This window comes from Bos grunniens, chromosome 7 (genome assembly GCF_055505025.1).
Source record: "Bos grunniens cultivar Pamir isolate PY7600 chromosome 7, Bosgru_T2T1.0, whole genome shotgun sequence".
Classification (NCBI taxonomy): domain Eukaryota; kingdom Metazoa; phylum Chordata; class Mammalia; order Artiodactyla; family Bovidae; genus Bos; species Bos grunniens.
In genome coordinates, this window is record NC_141171.1 from 75,522,335 (window position 1) to 75,542,897 (window position 20,563).

The 20,563-nt window shown below is 39.6% G+C and overlaps 1 long non-coding RNA gene and 2 other non-coding genes across 14 annotated transcripts in view; 1 reads left to right on the forward strand and 2 right to left on the reverse strand.

Moving 5' to 3' along the window:
• The window catches only part of LOC147369845 (uncharacterized), a 460,342-nt gene that overhangs the window by 97,668 nt on the left and 342,111 nt on the right, over positions 1-20,563 (forward strand). The window lies entirely within an intron of this gene.
• Positions 2,766-2,873, reverse strand: LOC147369846 (U6 spliceosomal RNA). The gene has a single exon (XR_015168743.1). It is a non-coding gene; the product is annotated as a U6 spliceosomal RNA (small nuclear RNA).
• On the reverse strand, positions 10,005-10,077 carry TRNAE-UUC (transfer RNA glutamic acid (anticodon UUC)). The gene has a single exon. It is a non-coding gene; the product is annotated as a tRNA-Glu (tRNA).

Sequence of the window (20,563 nt, forward strand, 5' to 3'; positions counted from 1 at the left end):
ATGACCCAACCACTAAGGTCAGAGAAGCTGAAGTGGAACAGTTCTATGAAGACCTACAAGACCTTCTAGAACTAATACCCCCAAAAGATGTCCTTTTCATTATAGGGGACTGGAATGCAAATGTAGGAAGACAAGAAATACATGGAGTAACAGGAAAGTTTGGCCTTGGAGTACAAAATGAAGCAGGGCAAAGTCTAACAGAGTTTTGCCAAGAGACTGCATTGGCCATAGAAAACACCCTCTTTGAACAACACAAGAGACGACTCTCCACGTGGACATCACCATATGGTCAATACTGAAATCAGATTGATTATATTCTTTGCAGTTGAAGGAGAAGCACTATACAGTAAAAAAAAAAAAAAAAGCTGACTGTGCCTAAGATCATGAACTCCTTATTGCCAAATTCAGACTTAAATTGAAGAAAGTGGGGAATACCACTAGACGATTCAGGTATGACCTAAATCAAATCCCTTATGATTGTACAGTGGAAGTGACAAATAGATTAAAGGGATTAGATATGATAGACAGAGTGCCTGAAAAACTATGGATGAAGGTTTGTAACATTCAAAACCTGTAATCAAAACCTTCCCCAAGAAAAATAAAGGCAAAAAGGCAAAATGGCTCTCTGAGGCCTACAAATAGCTGAGAAAAGAAGAGAAGTGAAAGGCAAAGGAGAAAAGGAAAGATATACCCATTTGAATGCAGACTTCCAAAAAATAGCAAGGAGAGATAAGAAAGCCTTCCTCAGTGATCAATGCAAAGAAATAGAGGAAAGCAATAGAGTGGGAAAGATCAGAGATCTCTTCAAGAAAATTAGAGATACCAAGGGAACATTTCATGCAATGATGGGCTCAATAAAGGACAGAAATAGTATGGACCTAACAGAAGCAGAAGATATTAAGAGGCAGCAAGAATACACAGAAGAACTATACAAAAAAGATCTTCATGACCCAGATGATCATGATGGAGTGATCACTCACCTAGAGCCAGACATCCTAGAGTGCAAAGTCAAGTGGGCCTTAGGAAGCATCACTACAGATAAAGCTAGCGGATGTGATGAAATTCCAGTTGAACTATTTCATATCCTAAAAGATGATGCTGTGAAAGTGCTGCACTCAATGTGCCAGCAAATATGGAAAACTCAGCAGTGGCCACAGGACTGGAAAAGGTCAGTTTTCATTCCAATCCCAAAGAAAGGCAATGCCAAAGAATGTTTAAACTACAGCACAATTGCACTCATTTCACATGCTAGCAAAGTAATGCTCAAAATTCTCCAAGCCAGGCTTCAGCAGTATGTGAACCGTGAACTTCCAGATGTTCAAGATGGATTTAAAAAAGGCAGAGGAACCAGAGATCAAATTGCCAAAATCCATTGGTTCATAGGAAAAGTAAGAGAATTCCAGGAAAACATCTACTCTCCTTCATTGACTATGCTGAGACCTCTGTGTGGATCACAACACACTGTGGAAAATTTTTAAAGAGATGGGAATACCAGACCACCTTACCTGCCTTCTGAGAAACCTGTGTGCAGGTCAAGAAGCAACAGTTAGAACTGGACCTGGAACAACAGACTGGTTCCAAATTGGGAAAGGAGCACGTCAAGGCTGTATATTATCATCCTGCTTATTTAACTTCTGTACAGAATTCATCAAGAGAATGCTGGGCTGGATGAAGCACAGGCTGGAATCAAGATTACTGGGAGAAACATCAAGAACCTCAGATGTGCAGATGATACCACCTTATGGCAGAAAGTGAAGAGGAACTAAAGAGCCTCTTGAAGAACGTGAAAGAGGAGAGTGAAAAAAAGCTGCTTTAAACTCAACATTCAGAAAACTAAGATCATGGCATCCAGTCCCATCACTTCATGGCAATAGATGGGGAAACAATGGAACCAGTGACAGACTACTTTCTTGGGCTCCAGAATCACTGCGGATGGTGACTATAGCCATGAAGTTAAAAGACTCTTGCTCCTTGGAAGAAAAGCTATGACCAACCTAGACAGCACATTAAAAAGCAGAGACATTACTTTGCTGACAAAGGTACATCTAGTCAAGGCTATAGTTTTTCCAGTAGTCATGTATGGATGTGAGAGTTGGACCATAAAGAAAGCTGAGCACCGAAGCATTGATGCTTTTGAACTGTGGTATTGAAGACTCTTGAGAGTCCCTTGGACTGCAAGGAGATCCAGCCAGTCCATCCTAAAGGAGATCAGTCCTGGGTGTTCATTGGAAGGAATGATGCTGAAGCTTCAGTACTTTGGCCACCTGATGTGAAGAGGCAACTCATTGGAAAAGACCTTGATGCTGGGAAAGATTGAAGGCAGGAGGAGAAGGGAATGACAGAAGATGGGTTGGTTGGATGGCATCAGTGACTCGATGAACATGAGTGTGGGCAAGCTCTGGGAGTTGAAGGACAGGGAAGCCTGGCGTGCTGCAGCCCATGGGGTCACAAAGAGTTGGACATGACTGAGTGACTGAACTGATGTCTTTGGTGAGAAAATATAGCTAATTCTGATCTCTTCAATGACTGGCTTTAAAATGTCACAGTTTCTCCTTTAAGTTTCTTGTTTGATGTGCAAACATATAAGTTTAATATCAAACAGAGCTCATAATTTTCCTATCAAAATGAATCCCCCATCCTATGTTGAAAGGTACCACTGTATTTCTTGTTACTTGAGTTGAAGAGCTTGGTCTTTTTTGACTTTTAACATATTTTTAAGCTCCTCCCTCTCAATTCAATCAACACCCGGTGGTAGTTCATTTCTATAAAACATGGAATGCTTTGTAAATTTGTGTGTTCTCCTTGCTGAGGGGCCATACTAACTTTCCCCATATTATTTGAATTTTAGTATGTACTGCTGACGCCAGGAGAGTTCTTCCTTTCTAGTGGATATAGGGTTACAATGAGGTTCCTTTTCCATTGTCTGTACCTTGACTTAACTTTTCCTCGGCTCATGTGTGCCTTATTTTCAGCCTCCTACTTGGTGTTATTACCTTCAGGCTCAGTTGAAGTTGTGCTGACCACTCCATTTCTATCTCGTCTGACTGTTCTGCATGCATCTTACCTTCCAAGTACATTGGCTTGGCCACACTTGTTGAATCACTCTTGCTTTTCCAACCACGTGCTTTTGCTTAATGCTACTAGCTCTGCCAAAAATGGATTCATCTTATTTGTGTTTTCAAATCCTATATGCCTAAAACTTTTAAGGTTTCAGTTCAGTTCAGTCGTTCAGTCATGTCCGACTCTGTGTGACCCCTGAATCGCAGCACGCCAGGCCTGCCTGTCCATCACCAACTCCCGGAGTATACTCAAACTCATGTCCATTGAGTCGGTGATGCCATCCAGCCATCTCATCCTCTGTCGTCCCCTTCTCCTCCTGCCCCCAATCCCTCCCAGCATCAGGGTCTTTTCCAATGAGTCAACTCTTCGCATGAGGTGGTCAAAGTATTGGAGTTTCAGCTTTAGCATCAGTCCTTCCAATGAACACCCAGGACTGATCTTATTTATACACTATTCATCAGCTGTTTATTGGTGTATGCTATGTACTGGCATTGAACTAGGTGCCAATGTCTTTAGTGCTCAGCTCGTAACAAGACAGGATCTCATTTCATGGAGTCTATTTTATAAACTGGAGAATCTGAAAAATAAAGAAGCATTTATGGTACCTTGTGATGAACTTCCGTCTCATCATCATGTGGAATCCATCCCAAGCCACTTTGGCCCCTCTGAACTCATGGAGATTACTCATTGGCCACTTAATTACATTACATATTTTTATCTGTTCACTTACTGATTTTACTATTTTGTGTTAATTTCATTTCCTCTATTGCATCATAAACTACTTGAGGGGAGGAAATACTTTTTATACCACTGATTATACCCTATAGCCTCTAGCCTGCTATGTTTCATATAAAAGGCACATATTAAATATCTGGCAGTTTGTAAGAGGGTTGTATTTTACACTTGGGATCTTCCCTCTGCACTGCATAATTATTTCTCTGTTGACATAAAATACAGAAATGTGATGACAGAGAAGGTGAGACTTGTTTGTACTCAGTCTACATTGAGTGATAGATTTAAACATGCAGATTAAATTAGTTATGCCTAATGGGCATTTGTATGTATTCTTTGGATAAATATCTGTTAAGTGTTCTGCTCATTTTTAATCAGGTTAATCAAACCAAAATGGCAGACTGAAACACCAGTAAAAAGAAACATGGAGATGTAGAGCAACGAGAAAACAGAAGATAAAATGCCAGTACTGTCTTCATTTTTCACCTCCTTGGTTAAATTTATTTCTAGGTATTTTATTCTTTTTGTTGCAATTGTAAATAGGATTATTTTCATAATTTTTCCTTCTGCTAGCTCATTGTTAGCATATAAAAATGCAACAAATTTTTGTATTGAAAAATATACAAAATTTTTGTGTATTTTTTGTACCTTGAAACTTTCTTTATTATTTCCAATAGTATATTGGTAGGGCCTTTAGGGTTTTTAAATATAAATAAAATCATGTCGTCTATAAATAGTAATGGTTTTACTTCTTGCTTCTCTCCTTTTGTTCTAACTGGAGCTTCCAGTGGTGACAGTGGTATCCCTGATCTTATAGGGCTCGCTTTCAGGTTTTCACCATTGAGTGTGATGTTCAGTGTGGGTTTGTCATATATGGCTTTTATTATGTTGATTTATTTTATGTGCACTTTGAGAGGTTTTGTGATAAATAGATGTTGAATCTTGTCAAATGCTTTTTCTGCATCTATTGAGATGTTGATCCAGTTTTTATCCTTCACCTTGCACTTTGTTAATGTGGTGCTTTGTGTTGATGATTTGTGAATGTCGAACCATCCCTGCATCCTATAATAAATCCTACTTGATCCTGTTGTGTGTGTGCGTTCAGTCATGTCCGACTCTTTGCAGCCCCATGGACTGTAGCCTGCCAGGCTCCTCTATCCGAGGGATTCTCCAGGCAAGAATACTGGGGTGGGCTGCCATTTCCTCCCCCAGGGAACCTTCTCAACCCAGAGATTGAACCCGAGTCTCGTGCACTGCCAGGCAGATTCTCCACTCAACCCAGAGACTGAACCCGAGTCTCGTGCACTGTCAGGCAGATTCTCCACTCAACCCAGAGATCGAACCCGAGTCTTGTGCACTATCGGGCAGATTCTCCACCACTAGTGCCTCCTTGTTGTTTGGTTTGTTAATCTTTTGTGGAGGATTTTCCCATCTATGTTTATCAGTGACACTGTCCTGTAATTTTCTATTTTTGTGTTATCTTTGTGTGTTTTAGTATTAGGGTAATGTTGGCCTTCTAAATGAGTTAACAGCTGTTTCTTTCAGTTTTTTGGGGGAGAGTTTAAAGGTAGGTATTATATCTTTGAATATTTGATAGAGTTCACCTGTGAAGCTGTCTGGTCCTGGACTTTCGTTATTTTCAGAGGCTTTTTGATTACTGTTTCAGTTTTCTTATTGGTGTATTGACTTTTCTCTTTCATCTTGATTCAGTCTTGGACATTTGTATGATTCTCAGAATTTACCCATTTCTTCTATGTTGTCCAGTTTGTTGGTGTATAGTTATTCATAGTATTCTCATATAGGCCGTCCTATCCTTTATAGTTCTGTATTATCCATTTTAATTTTGTCTCTTTCATTTCTGATTTTATCTGATCTTTTTTTTTTTTTTTTTTAGTGAGGCAGCCTAAAGGTGTGTTAATTTTGTCTGTTTTCAAAGAATGAGCTCTTATTTTTATTGATCTTTTCTATTATCTTTTCAGTCTATTTAATTTACTTCTGCTCTGATTTTGTTATTTCCTTTCTTCTAACTTTGAGCTTCATTTGTTCTTCATTTTCTAGTTATTTTAGACGTATGGATAGATTATTTGAGCTTCAGATAGACATATATTGCTATGAACTTCCCTGTTAGTGCTCTTTGTGCTGTATCCCACAGATTTTGGATTTTTTCCTTTTCATTTATCTTCAGATATTTTTTCTCTTTCTCTCTTAACTTTTTTTGTTGACTCAATAGTTTTTCAATAGCTTATTCAGTCTCCACATATTGTCATTTTTTCCCGGCTTTCGTCTTACAGTAGATTTCCAGTTTCATACCATTGTGGTTGAAAAGACACTTGATATGATTTAAATCTTCTTAACTTTAATGAGACTTGAATCCCAGCATTTGGTCTATCCTTGACAAAGTTCCATGGGCACTTGAGAAAAGTGTGCATTCTGCTGCATTTGGATGGATGTTGTGTATATGTTATCAAACCTATGTGATCTACTGTTTCATTTAAGTCTGCTCTTAACCTTGTTGACTTTCTTTCTAGATGAGCCATCCATTTATCTAAGTGTAGTGTTACAGTGCCCTACTATTACTTTGCTGTCAATTTTTCCCTTTATGTCTCTTCATAATAGTTCTGTGTATATTAGGTATATATATTAATCCTTGTTATGTCTTCTTGATAAATTATGTTTAGTTATTGTACACTGTCCATCTTTATCTCTTGTTACCTTTTTTGGCTTGAAGTATTTTCTCTGATATGAATATGGCTACATTTTTTTTGCTTTTGGCTACTGATAGCTTAGAGAATTGTCTTCTATCTCTTTGAGCCTATGTTTGTCTTAAGAACTGAGGTGAGTCTTTTTATCTGCCCAGTTACACTGTCTTTTGATTGGTGAATTCTATTCATTTACTAAATGTAAATGATTATTGATAAATGAAGACTTAATACTGCTGTTTTATCTTTTGTTGTCTGTTCTGTATCTCTTTGTTTCTTTTTCCTGGTGTTTCTGTTTGCCATTTTGGTTTGGTGGTTTTCTATGAGGTGTGTTTCCCAACTTGCTTTTTCAAAATGTGTCTCTGGTCTAGATTTATGTTTTGTGGTTACCGTGGGTTTGTATAAAACATTTTCCTAGATAAAATAGTCCTTTTTTTGCCTGTAGCCTCTGATCTTCAGTTGCCTGTATTTGGAGAATGTTATTCCACTGCATAGTGGCCTATACAGAGTTTCTATTGAGAAATCTGCTGATAGTGTAATGGGGGTTACTTTGTATGTTATCTTCCTTTTTTCTGTGGCTGCCTTTAAGATTCTGTCTTTGTCATTGAATTTTGGCAGTTTTCATTATAATATGTTTTGGAAAAGGCCTTTTTGCATTGAGATTTCTTATGTAGGTTTTCCTCTTAGCTTCATTGACTTGTAAATGCAGTTCCTTCCCCCAGGTTTGGAAAGTTCTCAGCTATTATTTCCTCAGGTAAACTCTCTACTCCCTTCTCCCTTTTCTCCTTCTAGGATACCCATTATCCTTAGGTTGCCCTTCCTAAAAGAGTTTCACAGTTCTCAGGATTTCCTCAATTATTTTAGATCTTAATTCTCTCTCCTCTTCTACCAGTGTCATTTTTAGATTTCTATCTTCAAGGTGCTAATTCTCTCTTCGAGATGGTCTGCTCTGTTTCCAGTATGCTCTCGTGTGTTCTTTGTCTCATTTATCATATCCTTCAGCTCCTGAATGTCTATTAGTTCTCTTTTAGATTTAAATCTTTTGTAGAGTATTTTTTTTTGTTTATTAATTTTATCCCTGAGCTCTTTGAACTGCCTTTCTGTGTCGTTTTTTTTTTTTTTCTTTTTTTTGGTAGCTTGTGCGTTTCTACATGACAGCTGTTTTGAATTCTTTACTAGATTACTCAAGTCCATGACTTTTGGTTTCTGGAGAATGGTCATACTCTTTTTGTGATACAATGTTATGCTGGTTTTTCCTGGTGCTTTATGAGTTGTTCTTTGGCTGATGCATTCGAAGAAGCAAATTCTTTGCTTCTTTAGGTAAAACTTTTTTTACTTGATTCTGTCAGGCAAGTGTAATCTCCTTGGTTCTGTCTTGTCTCGACAAAAATTTGAAGCGACGGACATTAAAGCCCTTGGCATGTCACAGCTCTTGGACAGACTGTGTTATAGCTCTTAGACAGATCAGTGTTACAGCTCCGTGTTACAGCTCAGTTTTATTTAGAAAACAGCAAGAAAATACATCCTCGAGGCATGAGGGCATGCCGACCCAAAGATGCAAAGAGAACCAAGAGCCCCGGCCCTTTGGCTCCTCTTTTTGTACATTTTTTATCCTCCTTCCCTGCTGCCCCGGGCCTGCCCTTTGTAAATTGGGCTAGCCAGGACTGCTGTTTGTTCTACCTGAGGTTCTCACTCCGGTCCTCGGACCTTCCTTCGTTCTATTTTTGTGGGCTTTTCCCTTCCTTGTCTTTTAGCCACCACCATTTTGGACTCCTGTTTCCTATTCTAACTCCCTAACAATTCTAAAAATTCAACAGGTTAGTAATTAGAGATCTTTCTTTTGTTTTTAGGGTTTCCCTGGTGGCTCAGATGGTAAGGAATCTGTCTGCAATGCAGGAGACTTGGGTTTGATCCCTGTATTGGGAAGATCCCCTGCAGATCTTCAGTATTCTTGCCTGGAGAATTCCATGAACAGAGGAGCCTGGTGGGCTACAGTGTGCGGGGTCATAAAGAGTCGGACAAGACTGAGCGACTCACACTTTCACTTTTGTACTTTTGTTTTTCAGTAGGTGGTGCTATCGCACAAGTTTTTGGTATTTCTACCTGAGTTGTCTGTGGTTGTACTTGAGGGTTCGTCCTGTACTTTTCACCCTCCACTGCCTCTGCCAGAGTTCTTGCCCTTTGCCCTACTTTTGCTGCTTGTACCTCTGGGCTTGCTCTGCTTTGCTGTAGCCAGTGCTGGTACTGTTGTTGGTGTTGCTTCCTGGGGCACCTAGATGGGGGGCGCTTTGCTGCCTCAGGAATAGCCGAGGTCATGGGCCCTGCTACTGCAGGAGGGAGGGGCAGAGATTGAGCCTAACGGCGCCTGCACTGTATCCAGGTTTGTCAGGTTCATGGGCACCACCTCTTGGGTATAGGGGCTGGAGTCACATGTGTATTTGCTGCTAGAGGAATGGAGTCAGAGGCCCCCCTGCCACTCCTGCCCCGTTCTCAGCAGTGGAGGGTGCCTCTGCAGCCAGGAGACTGGGGTTGTCTCCTGCCTCCTGGGTTCTCTGGTGCCACAAGGTTTTCTGGGATCATTGTGTTGGGGAGGGGTGCCATCCTAGGCATTACCTCTGCTGTTCTCGCTTTCTGATTCCTCTGTGTTTCCAATCCACCGATCTTCAGATGTAGACATCTGTGGAACTCTCCAGTGTTCTTGGGCAGAGGAATCTTTATCATGTTACAGATGTTTGACTGGGTATAGATTGAAGGGGAGAGAGAAAAGGAATGGAGTGTTATACCATCACCTCCTCCCCCCTTTTTTTTTTGGTTAGTATTACCATGGTATATGGGCTTCCCAGATGCACTAGTGGTAAAGAATCCTCCTTGCCAATGTAGCAGATGCAGGAGATGCAGGTTCAACCCCTGGCTTGGGAAGATCCTCTTAAGTAGGAAATGGCAACTCTCTCCAGTATTGTGTGGGGAAGTCCATGGGCAGAGGATCCTGGCAGGCTACAGTCCATGGGGCTTCAAACAGTTGGACAGGACTGAGCACACACACACAGCTATGGTATGTGTGTGTGTGTGTGTGTGTGTGTGTATATATGTATGTGTGTATATATATATATATATATATATAATCACTGCTTTTAGACTATCGGGGCTTCCCTCATGGCTCAGATGGTAAAGAATCTGCCTGTAATGCAGGAGGCCCAGGTTTGATCATTTGCTTGGGAAGATCCCCTGGAGAAGGGAATGGATATCCACTCTAGTATTCTTGCCTGGCGAATCCCATGGACAGAGGAACCTGGTGGGCTATAGTCTATGGGGTTGCAGAGTTGGACACGACTGAATGACTAACACTAATAGTTTTCTTTCTTGCCTTTTCTCCATTTTCCCTGCCTTCTTTTGTAATAAGTATTAGTATTTATTTACTTATCTACTTACTTATTTTTATACATCTTACATTTATTTTTATTTTTAAATTACTTGATTATTTTTTGACATGCCACATGGCTTGCAGGATTTTGGTTCCCTGACCAGGGATTGAACCCAGGCCCATGGTAGTGAAAGTTCCAAGTCCTAACCACTGGACCACCAGGGAATTTCTTGGTAGTATTTATGACTCCCTCTTGTCGCCTTTGTTGACATATTCAGTTCAGTTCAGTCACTCAGTCGTGTCCGACTCTTTGCGACCCCATGAACCACAGCATGCCAGGCCTCCCTGTGCATTGGACAAACTCATGTCCACTGAGTCGGTGATGCCATCCAATCCTCTTATCCTCTGTTGTCCCCTTTTCCTCCTGCCATCAATCTTTCCCAGCATCAGGGTCTTTTCAAATGAGTCAACTCTTAGGATGGACTGGTTGGATCTCCTTGAGGTCCAAGGGACTCTCAAGAGTTTTCTCCAACACCACAGTTCAAAAGCATCAATTCTTTGGCGCTCAGCTTTCTTCACAGTCCAACTCTCACATCCATACATGACCACTGGAAAAACCATAGCCTTGACTAGACGAACCTTTGTTGGCAAAGTAATGTCTCTGCTTTTGAATATGCTATCTAGGTTGGTCATAACTTTTCTTCCAAGCAGTAAGCGTCTTTTAATTTCATGGCTGCAGTCACCATCTGCAGTGATTTTGGAGCCCAGAAAAATAAAGTCTGACACTGTTTCCACTGTTTCCCCATCTATTTCCCATGAAGTGATGGGACCGGATGCCATGATCTTAGTTTTCTGAATGTTGAGCTTTAAGCCAGCTTTTTCACTCTCCACTTTCACTTTTGTCAAGAGGCTCTTTAGTTCTTCACTTTTTGCCATAAGGGTGGTGTCATCTGCATATCTGAGGTTATTGATATTTCTCCCGGCAATCTTGATTCCAGCTTGTGCTTCTTCCAGCCCAGTGTTTCTCATGATGTACTCTGCATATAAGTTAAATAAACAAGGTGACAATATACAGCCCTGATGTACTCCTTTTCCTATTTGGAACTAGTCTGTTCCATGTCCAGTTCTAACTGTTGCTTCCTGACCTGCATACAGGTTTCTCAAGAGGCAGATCAGGTGGTCTGGTATTCCCATCTCTTTCAGAATTTTTCACAGTTTATTGTGAGTTAGACAAGGCTGTGATCCATGTGATAAGATTGGCCTGTTGTCTGTGTGTTGACATATTAGCTATAATTTTTTACTTTGTTATTTTAGTGGTTGCTTTAGGTCTCATGGCATCCATATTTGACTCATCACAGTTGCCCAAAAGTGATATGTCACTTCACAAGTAATATAGGAAACTTACAATAGTATACTTCCATTTTTGACTCCTAGCCTTTGTGATATTTTTTGTCTTAAAGTATGTTATAAACATTGTATACGTGTGTGTGTTACTCACTCACACATTGTATATGTGTGTGTGTGTGTCCAGCTCTTGGTGACCCCATGGACTGTAGCCCGCCAGGTTCCTCTGTCCATGGAATTCTCCAGGCAAGAATACTGGAGTGGGTTGCCATTCCATTCTCCAGGGCATCTTCCCAACCCAGGGATCAGACCCAGGTTCCTGCAGGCAAGATTCTTTACGGTCTGTGCCACCATGCTTAGGAAGCCCATACATATCATAGTGTGTCTTTATTAGTTTTGTTCAGGCAATTAGTGTTTAATTTAAATAATAGAGATTACATATTTATCCAGATAACTACCATTTCTTATATTTGTCATTTGTTTGTTTAGATTTATATTTCCAACTGGTATTATTTCTGCCTGATGGATTTTCTTTAACATTTCTTGTAGTGCAGATAGGCTGGTGATTTCTTTCAACTATTGTATGAAAAAGTCTTCATTTAGCTTTCATTTCTTATTGAATTGACTTTTAAAAAACTGTTAAGATTCACAACAAAATTGAGAGGAAAGCAATGAGATTGCCCATGTTCCCCCTGCCCCCATATATGTGTAACCTCCTCTCCTTGTTATTAACATCTCCCACCAGAGTGGTACATGTTTTAAAATTGAATTACATTGACACATCCTTATCATCCAGAATCCACAGTTTATATTAGGATTTGCTCTGGTGTTGCAAATTCTATAGGTTTATTTAATTTTTTAAATTAACTTTTAATGGTGGATAGTTGCTTTACAATGTTGTGTTAGTTTCTGCTACACAGCAAAATGAATCAGCCATACGTGTACATATGTCCCCTCCCTTTAGGGTTCCCTTCCCATTCAGGTCTCCAGAGTGCATTAAGTAGAGTTCCCTATGCTATACAATATGTCCTCATTAATTGTCTATTTTGCACACAGTATCAGTCGAGTATATGTGGCAGTCTGAATCTCCCAATTCTTCCCATCTGCCCTCTCCTTTTCTTTTGATATCCATATATTCTCTAAGTATGTGTCCCTACAAATTTTATGGGTTTAAATGTATAATAGCATATATCCACCATTACAGTATTCCTAAAAATTGTTTCACCACCTTAAAAACCTTCTGTGTCTCTTGCATATTCAGCCTTCTGTCCCCTAACCGTTGGCAACCACCACAACCAGTTTTTTTAAAAAACAGTCTCCATAGTTTTGCCTTTTCCAGAATGTCATGTGGTTGGAATCATACAGTATATAGTTTTTGTAGACTGGCTTCTTTCACCAAGTAATATGGATTTAATAAGGTTCCCCATGTCTTTCCACTGCTTGGTGCCTCATTTCTTTTTAGCAGAGTAATAGTCTGTGGTCTGGATGTTCAATAGTTTATCTGTTCATCTGTTGAAAGACATATTGGTTGCTTCCAAGTTTTGAATAAAGCAACCATAAACATTTGTATGCAGCTTTTTTGTGAGGACATAAATTTTCAACTCCTTTTGAGTATGACAGTCTTCATACCATTATAGGAGACTCTCCATCTTTCACCTTTGATCCGCTTTTTCCCAGTCCTTGCCTGCTCCCTTGCTACTTGGGCCCTTGACTATTCTACTCTCTCTTATCCAATGTTGATATTTATTAAATGCTATTTAATGCCATTTTAGGGTTGATTCATCTTCTCTTTAAATTAAAGACTGAAAGTTTTGAACTGTAAGATGCATACATACTTTTCTAAAAACCTATAACTTCTTAATTACAGTTAGCCAGTTTTTTTGTCTTTTGTTGTAATCTTTTAATTTCACTCTGGCATTTTCACTGCTCATCAGCACACTGGAAGCAAGGAATAATTTTGCTTAAATATATCTTTTTCTTCTTTGAGAAGTGCTACTAGGACTATGCATTTATTGTTTTAGTGTTTTTAAAATATCATAAACTGTATTTGATTATATTTGCCTAATAAAGATCTCTTGTTCTAAAAAATGAGGTAAGTGTATTGAGTATCAGGCATTTTTAAGTTGGACCAAATTTACATTATTGAACTGAACTTTTTAAACATGAGAAATTTTAAATCTGAGTTATATGGATTTAGTTACTGCAGCTAATGTGATTATTTGGTAGGCTAATTTTATTAATCATTCTAAATATATGAGGATAATGAAAGTGTGATTCAGGAAGTTTTGAGAGTATAGTGTAGGAGTACAGGAGAAATTCTTCAGGCTGACCTGATGGCAGTGCCCAGTTGGATAGAACAGTTGTTGAAAATGCTGCTTTGCATAGAACTGTAGTCATGCCACATGAGGTTGATAGTCATATTATTTTCAACATATTAATAGTAAGTCTGGTTGTCTGAAATGTACTATGCAAAATCCAAAATTTTGTCACCTCTCATCTCTGGTCAAGATTGATTATGAGTGATTCTTTTATTCTTTTCCCACTGCTTTGCTGAATTTATATACAATATATGTGTAGCTTATGTGTTGTTTTCTGAAAAATTAATTAAAAGCCCTTTGGCATACCAGAAAATATATTCTTAATTTGTAATTGATATGTTAGTGTACCCTAGCTTCAAAGGAAAGTGAAAGGAAAAGTGAAGTCGCTCTGTCATGTCCGACTCTTTTGTGACCCCATGGACTGTAGCCTACCAGGTTCCTCTATCCATGGGACTTTCCAGGCAAGAGTACTGGAATGGGTTGCCATTTCCTTCTCCAGGGGATCTTCCTGACCCAGGGATTAAACCTGGGTCTCCCACATTGCAGGCAGACGCTTTAGCATCTGAGCCACCAGTTAGGAAGCTCCTAACTTCAAAGACTTTTGCTTTAAAGGATTTAAATGCAGCCATTTCCTTAACCAAATAATTATTATTTGGGTAAGTTTAGCATTGGGTTAGAAGAGAGGATTAAAAAGGAAATGGTGGTATGATTTACTTTGGGAATTACTGACAGTAACAATTTTGTCTTTCCCCTTCCTAGTAGTTAATGTTTGGGGCACTTCAGATTGCTATAGCTTTAAAGAGAATTAGTTCCTACAGGGCCTAAATGTCAAGGTCTTGGTGACAGAAGTTTATTTTGCTATAAGCAAGATAAGTAAGTATCTCAGCATTCCAGATCCTATAGAATTCCTATAGCCATTGCAAAAAGCTGATTATATTGACATCTGGTTACTTGGCAATTACAGCCTGTGCAAGAGAAGTTGCTGTATAAGGTGATCAGTATTTTTTTCTCATTCTTTCTAAATACCAGGAATATCAGGGCTGATTCAGAGTTGCTATCAAATTCTCCAGAGTCCTGACATATGACCCTGGTCAATAATTTCAAGCTAGCATATTCAATGTACATCCAAAAACAGTCAAGTTTTTCTGTAGGGTTCTTGGAACTGGAAAAGAGGCTCAGCGGTGAAGGATGGGGGGAAGCTAACCACAACCAATTGCTAAATCTGAAGGTTAAGATTGCTTTAAATATTATTTTTGTTGTTCAGTCACTCAGTTGTGTCCAATACTTTCCATGACTCCATGGACTGCAGCACTCCAGGCTTCCCTGTCATTCACCATCTCCCAGAGCTTTCTCAAACTCATGTCCATTGAGCCAGTGATGCCATACAACCATCTCATCCTCTGTCATCCCCTTCTCCTCCTACCTTCAATCTTTCCCAGCATCAGGGTCTTTTCTAATGAGTCAGCTCTTTGTATCAGGTGTCCAAAGTATTGGAGCGTTAGCTCCAGCATCAGTCCTTCTAATAAATATTCAGGACTGATCTCCTTTAGGATGGATGGGTTGGATCTTCTTGCAGTCCAAGGGACTCTCAAGAGCCTTCTCCAACATCACAGTTCAAAAGCATCAGTTCTTTGGTGTTCAGTCTTCTTTATGGTCCAACTCGCACATCCATACATGACTACTGGAAAAACCATAGCGTTTGACCACATGGACCTTTCCTGGAAAAGTGATGTCTCTGGTTTTTAGTATGCTGTCTAGGTTGGTCTGGAGAATGAAATGGCAACCCACTCCAGGATTCTTGCCTGGAGAATCCATGGACAGGGAAGCCTGGCAGGCTACAGTCCATGGGGTCACAAAGAGTCACACATGACTGAGTGACTAATACTACTAGGTTAGTCATAGCTTTTCTTCCAAGGAGCAAGCATCTTTTAATTGCATGGCTGTAGTCACCATCTGCAGTGATTTCGGAGCCCAATAAATAAAGTCTGTCACCATTTCCATTGTTTCCCCATCTATTTGACATAAAGTGATGGGACTGGATGCCATGATCTTAGTTTTTTGAAAGTTGAGTTTTAGCCAACTTTTTCACTCTCCTCTTCAACTTTCATCATGAGGCTTTTTAGTTCCTCTCTGCTTTCTGCTATAAGGGTGGCATCATTTGCATATCGGAGGTTATTGATATTGATATTTGTCCCAGAAATCTTGATTCCAACTTGTGCTTCATCCAGCCAGCATTGCCCATGATGTACTCTGCATAGAAGTTAAATAAGCAGGATGACAATATACAGCCTTGACATACTCCTTTCCCAATTTCTGTTGTTCCACATCCAGTTCTAACTGTTGCACCTTGACCTGTATTGAGGTTTCTCAGGAGGCAGGTAAGGTGATCTGGTATTCCCATCTCTTAAAGAATTTTCCACAGTTTGTTGTGATCCACACAGTCAAAGGTTTTGGCATAGTCAATAAAGCAGAAGTAGATGTTTTTCTGGAACTCTCTTGCTTTATCTATGATCCAGCGGATGTTGGCAGTTTGATCTCTGATTCCTCTGCCTTTTTAAATCCAGCTTGAGTATCTGGAATGTCTCAGTTCATGTACTGTTGAAACCTGGCTTGGAGAATTTTGAGCATTACTTTGTTAGTGTGTGAGATGAGTACAACTGAGCGGTAGTTTGAGCATTCTTTGGCATTGCCTTTCTTTCAGATTGGAATGAAAACTGACCTTTTGTAGTCCTGTGGTCACTGCTGAGTTTTCCAGATTTGGTGGCATATTGAGTGCAGCACTTCAACAGCATCATCTTTTAGGATTTGAAATAGCTCAGCTGGAATTCTGTCACCTTCACTAGCTTTGTTCATAGTGATGCTCCTTAAGGCCCACTTGACTTTGCACTCTAGGATGTCAGGCTCTAGGTGAGTGATCACACCATCATGATTATCTTGGTCATTAAGGTCTTTTTGTGTTGTTGTTCTGTGTATTCTTGCCACCTCTTCTTAACATCTTCTGCTTCTGTTAAGTCCATACTGTTTCTATCCTTTATTGTGCCCATTTTTGCATGAAATATTCCCTTGGTATCTCTAATTTTCTTGAAGAGATCTCTAGTCTTTCCCATTCTATTGTTTTCCTCTATTTCTTTGCACTGATCACTGAGGAAGGCTTTCTTATCTCTCCTTGCTATTTTGTGGAACTCTGCATTCAGATGGGTATATCTTTCCTTTCCTTCTTTGCCTTTCTCATCTCTTCTTTGCTCAGCTATTTTTAAGACCTCCTCAGACAGCCATTTTGCTTTTTTACATTTCTTTTTCTTGTGGATGCTTTTGATCACTGCCTCCTGTACAGTATCATGAACCTCCATTTATAGTTCTTCAGGTACTCTGTCTATTAGATCTAATCCCTGGAATCTATGTCACTTCCACTATATAATAGTAAGGGATTTGATTTAGGTCATACCTGAATGGCCTAGTGGTTTTCCTTACTTCATTCAATTTAAGTCTGAATTTGTCAATAAAGAGTTCATGATCTGAGCCACAGTCAGTTACCGGTCTTGTTTTTGCTGACTGTATAGAGCTTCTCCATCTTTGGCTGCAAGAATATAATCAGTCTGATTTTGGTATTGACCGTCTGGTGATGTCCATGTGTAGAGTCTTCTCTTGTGTTGTTGGAAGACGGTGTTTGCTATGACCAGTGCGTTCTCTTGGCAAAACTCTGTTAGCCTTTGACCTGTTTTATTTTGTACTCCAAGGCCAAAAATGTCTGTTACTTCAGGTATCTCTTGACTTCCTATTTTTGTATTCCAGTCCCCTATGGCGAAAAGGGGAGGTGTTTTTTTTTTTTTGGTTCTAGAAGGTCTTGTAGATCTTCATAGAACTGTTTCACTTCAGCTTCTCTGGCATTAGTGGTTGGGGCATAGACTTGTATTACTGTGATATGAATGGCTTGCCTTGGAAATAACAGATAATTCTGTAGTTTTTGAGATTGTACCCAAATACTGCATTTTGGACCCTTGTGTTGACTACGAGGTCTACTCCATTTCTTCTAAGGGATTCTTGCCCACAAGAGTAGATACAGTGGTCATCTGAATTAAATTCACCCATTCTGGTCCATTTTAGTTCACTGATTCCTAAAATGATGTTTACTCTTGCCATCTCCTGTTTTTGTAAGAAGGAAAATTGCTTATTAATCTTATTCTATGATCTTTGGGCCAAAGAAAAATAGAAGAAGAAGAGAGAGTGAGAGAGTGAGAGTGAAGTCACTCAGTTGTGTCTGACTCTTTGCGACCCCATGGACTGTAGCCTACCAGGCTCCTCCCTCCATGGGATTCTCCAGGCAAGAGTACTGGAGTGGGTTGCCATTTCCTTCTCCAGGGGATCTTCCCGACCCAGGGATCGAACTCGGGTCTCCCATATTCCAGGCAGACGCTTTAACCTCTGAGCCACCAGAAGAAGGAGAGCCCTTGGTAAATATGCTCAAAGGTGTATTTCTTTTGTTTTGTCTATAAACATTCGGAGTGATTAATTGGGGTTTTCCCATGATATCTTCGGAGAAGGCAATGGCACCCACTCCAGTACTCTTGCCTGGAAAATACCATGGACAGAGGAGCCTGGTGGGCTGCAGTCCATGGGGTCGCTAAGAGTCGGACACAACTGAGTGACTTCACTTTCACTTTTCACTTTCATGCATTGGAGAAGGAAATGGCAACCCACTCCAGTGTTCTTGCCTGGAGAATCCCAGGGACGGGGGAGCCTGGTAGGCTGCCGTCTCTGGGGTCACACAGAGTCAGACATGACTGAAGTGACTTAGCAGCAGCAGCAGCAGCAGCATATCTTACAAAGGTAGAAAAGTAAAGGAGGGCTGATTGTTTATAAGCTTGAAGTATCTCATGGTATGAAAATTTCCTTGGGTAATTTTTGACAGCAGTGAGATGAATGGTTCATGATGTATACTAATTATAATTTATAATTATGCCTTTGAATGCTGTCATAGAAATGATCTCATGTATTGGGAAGTCACAATAAATGTGTTGATGTAAATGAAAGACAGTTGAGTAGATTAATATTGTTTTAGGAATGAAAACTAAGGTCAGTAAATAAAACTTACAGAAATAATAGATGGAAGAATTTGCCAGAAAATGAAGTTATTTTAAAGAATGGGATTGGCTCTCTCTCTAGGTAATGAATTCCTCAATTGCTTTGTATGATCAGTATTGGTATAGGTAGCCTTTGATATTGTTGTCATTTATTGACTATTTGTTATATGTCTACATTGTAGTATAAATTCAAAGGCTTTCTAGGACAGGTAAACCCAGGTTGGTACAGTGAAGAGTGGTGTCTATGGCAAATTGGAGAATGCCCTCTCTGTTTAAAGTTGTTTAAATTCAAATAAAAAATAAAAATCCATTGTACTGGCTAAATAGAAGATCTAACTAGCCACTGCATCTACTATGGTAGGCCTGTTCACATACAGGATTTTTATTTTATGATTAAACTCAGCACTACATTATTCTGGTTTTACAAATAAAGGACCTGAATTTGGATAATTGGGCTATGGTCAAATGGCTGTTCAGTGGAAGAGCTAGAATCATTGCATCATGATTCATTCATTTTATCTTCCTCATAACACAGACCTTAAGAAGTTAAATCACTTACTTAAGATTCCCAGCTATTTTCTGAAAAAGTCCGAACTTGTACATGGGCCATTTTATTCCTAGTCAGTTTGGATTCTTTCACTGACGTATGTTGATGGCAGTGCTGTTTGTTAGATGATGCCACAGTGGGGCCCCTGGGGAAGGTTATCTGTATATAATTTCAGGCTTGGCATCATAAGGAAGATGAGAGAGGGTGGCTCAGACAGAGTCAGATCTTTATTTAACAAAATAGTTGACCATAGCTAAGGTATGGTGAGTACAATGGAGTGAATAGTATCCTCCCCAAATTCAGGTCCACCTAGGACTTCAAGATGGCTTTGGAAATAATCAGTAAAGGACCTAGAAATTGCAGGTAAAATTAGTTAAGGATCTAGAAGTGAAATCGTCTTGAAATTAGAGTGGACCTGAAATCCAATGACCATTCCCTTCAGAAGAGGAGAGGACACATAGATACCCAGGCACAGAGGAGGCAGGGACAAGAGAAGAAAACCCTGTAAAAGTGGAGGCAGACACTGGGGCTCAGTAATGCTATAAACTGAGGAGCGCCAAGGAGTGCCAGCTGACCACCAGAAGCTGGGTTGAGGCAGGAGGCAGGCTGTGCTTAGAGTCTCTAGAAGGTGCCAACCCTGCTGACACCCTGATCTAGACTTCTAGACTCCAAATAACAGAGAACTGCAAGTAACAAATTTCCATTGTTTTAAGCCATAAAGTTTGTGGCAGTTGGTTGTATCAGCCTTTGGAAATGAATATGGTGAGTTACTCCCAAAAGTCTGCCTGTTCCTCACGTCCCATTTCCACCCACATGTATTATTATTTTGGGTTGGCCAAAAGATTCATTTGGGGTATCCTGAATGAACCTTTTGGCCAACCCAACGTGTATATGCTTTCTAGCTCTGGGTTCCTGAAAATATCATCACTAAAATTATTTTAAAGTGTATTTCCAAGAAATTCCTAGAAAAATAAAAATGTTACCCAGGAAGAGTAACATATCAAACCTTAATAGCAGGATTCTTTTAAAAAATGATGATGGTTTTTAATATCTTACTCTAGAAGCTCTTATGCTGATTCAGTGTTTTAACTGGATTTGAGTGAGGCTGTTTGAAGGTAGAAGTCAAATGCTTCTGGCTTTTAGTTTCTGAGAGTTGCAATTATTATAAATCATGAATATATCTTTAAAGCACACTTTATGTCATATTAATGTACTAAAATGCATAGTGATATAGATACTTGATTATAGTTTGCAGTCCAAAGGAAGGTATTTTTAAAACAGTAGATTTAAATTTGATACTGAAGGTGTTCTTTATTTTTCAACTTTAGTAGGACTCAAAATTCATATGCTAGCTGAAAATCTGAGGAGATAATTAAGCCTATGTTTCTTACCACTTTAGATTAATTGAAAGAGAAAATATT